Raw genomic sequence first — 2,500 nt, 5'->3', positions numbered from 1 at the left:
ATATGGCTTTCATTCCCAGTATTCTCTCTTTGCCTCTCCCTCTCCTTCCTTTTTCTTTCCTCTTCCGCTCTCTCTCTCTCCCTCCCTCCCTCCCTCCCTGTTTTTTCTCTCTCCCTCCCTCTCTTCTCTCTCTCTTCTCTTCTCTCCTCTCTCTCTCTTCTCTTCTCTTCTCTTCTCTCCTCTCTCTCTCTCTCACTCTCTCTCTCTCTCTTCTCTCTCTCTCTTCTCTCTCTCTCTCTATCTCTTTCTCTCTCTCTCTTTCTCCCTCTCTCTCTTTCTCCCTCCCTCTCTCTCTCTCTCTCTCTCTCTCTCTCTCTCTCTCTCTCTCTCTCTCTCTCTCCTCTCTCTCTCTCTCTCTCTTCTCTCTCTCTCTCCTCTCTCTCTCTCTCTCTCCCTCCCTCCCACCCTGTCTTTTCTCCCTCCCCTCCTTTTCTCTCTCTCCTTCTCCCTTTTCCTTCTCTCTCTCTCTCCTCTCTCTCTCTCTCTCTCTCTCTCTCTCTCTCTCTCTCTCTCTCTCTCTCTCTCTCTCTCTCTCTCTCTCTCTCGGTCTCTCCTCCTCCTCTCTCTCTCTCCCTCCCTCCCTCCTCTTCCTTCCCTCCTTCCTTCCTCCTTCCTCCTTCCTTCCTTCCTTCCTTCCTTCCTTCCTTCCTTCCTTCCCCTTCCTTCCCTCCCTCCCTCCCTCCCTCCCACCCTGTCTTTTCTCTCTCCCTCCCTCCCTCTCTTCTCTCTCTCCCTCCCTCCCTCTCTTCTCTCTCTCTCTTTCTCCCTCCTCTCCTCCGTCTTTTCCTCCCTCTCCCTACCCCCACAGATTACTCTCCACATGAATTTAGAGAACTGGACTGGAAGGTGTCCCGCCATCATTACTTGCAATACAGAACAAATCGAAGAGGGAGGGAGAGTGGCAATGGGGGGGGGGGGTAGAAGGGAGGTGTCCAATTCATTCTTTTCTTTTCTTTTCTTTTTTTACTTTCTCTTTCTGTTTTTTTTTTTTTTTTTTAATTATTATTTTTTTTTATGTGTATGTTTGATGTCGAAATGCAATTAGATAAACCCATTTAGAATCTTCCTTGGAAACTTTTAACCTCAAAGTTCTTCATAAACGGGAAACCTATTTTCTCCCTTGTCTTCGCGCCATAAACGGGGAACCTATTTTCTTCCTTGTCTTCGCGCCATAAACGGGAAACCTATTTTCTCCCTTGTTTTCTTCGTTTGCTGTTTTCCTCAACCTGAACAACCGAAAACTTTCTCTACATCGTTAAGTAATCAGAGTATAAGAACTTTCACCTAATGTCAGAGTCTAAGGACGAAGCCACAACAGGGAACGAATATATTACGGACCTTTAACACCCTGGGAGAGATTCGCACAAGCGCAGGGGTGACTGAGGAAAATGATGACTCAGGAAAATGATGACTCAGGAAAATGAGGACTCAGGGAAATGAGGACTCAGGGAAATGATGACTCAGGAAAATGAGGACTCAGGGAAATGATGACTCGGGAAATGATGACTCAGGAAAAGGATGACTTGGGAATGTGATGACTCGGGAAGATGATGACTCAGGAAAATGATGACTCGGGAAAATGAGGACTCAGGAAAATGAGGACTCAGGAAAATGAGGACTCGGGAAAAGGATGACTCGGGAAAAGGATGACTCAGGAAAAGGATGACTCGGGAAAAGGATGACTCGGGAAAATGAGGACTTGGGAAAAGGATGACTCAGGAAAATGAGGACTCGGGAAAAGGATGACTCGGGAAGATGAGGACTCAGGAAAATGAGGACTCGGGAAAATGAGGACTCAGGGAAATGAGGACTCAGGGAAATGATGATTCGGGAAAAGGATGACTCAGGAAAAGGATGACTCGGGAATGTGATGACTCGGGAAAATGAGGACTCAGGAAAATGAGGACTCGGGAAAATGAGGACTCGGGAAAATGAGGACTCAGGAAAATGAGGACTCGGGAAAAGGATGACTCGGGAAAATGAGGACTCAGGAAAATGAGGACTCGGGAAAATGATGACTCGGGAAAAGGATGACTCGGGAAGATGAGGACTCAGGAAAATGAGGACTCGGGAAAATGAGGACTCAGGAAAATGATTAGCTACGGTCTGATGGTGTTGCCGATATTGTTGTTATTCTTGTTTTTGTTATCTGTATGTTTGTTATTGTTGTTATTATTATAATTGTTAGCATTGTTATTATAATTTGTATTATTGTAATGATTATAATTTTTCCATCTCTCTCTCTGTCTCCTTCGCCATCTCTCTCTCTCTCTCTCCTCTTATCCTCTTTATCGACTTTTTCCTTTTACTTTTAAACACTCTGAACATTCTTCGGAGATTCGGAGATAAGCGTTATCCTTTTTTTAACAGGTTTTCTTTGTTGATTTGTAATCATATGAATAACTGGCTTTATGTAAGGAATTATGATTATAGGATATCTCGTATATTTCGTCGTCTTAGAAAAGAAGGGTTATTATCAAATATTAGATGTAAAGAAAAC

The 2,500-nt window shown here is 44.4% G+C and overlaps 1 protein-coding gene across 1 annotated transcript in view; it reads left to right on the top strand.

The window, feature by feature from the left end:
• Window positions 1–2,500, top strand: part of LOC122264892 (triokinase/FMN cyclase) — a 25,827-nt gene that overhangs the window by 22,715 nt on the left and 612 nt on the right. The window lies entirely within an intron of this gene.

Source organism: Penaeus japonicus, unplaced genomic scaffold (genome assembly GCF_977035675.1).
Source record: "Penaeus japonicus unplaced genomic scaffold, GWHDUDI00000001_assembly GWHDUDI00000042, whole genome shotgun sequence".
In the NCBI taxonomy this organism is placed as follows: Eukaryota; Metazoa; Arthropoda; class Malacostraca; order Decapoda; family Penaeidae; genus Penaeus; species Penaeus japonicus.
Note: the sequence above shows the minus strand (reverse complement) of the source record. Positions and strands in the feature narration are given on the sequence as shown.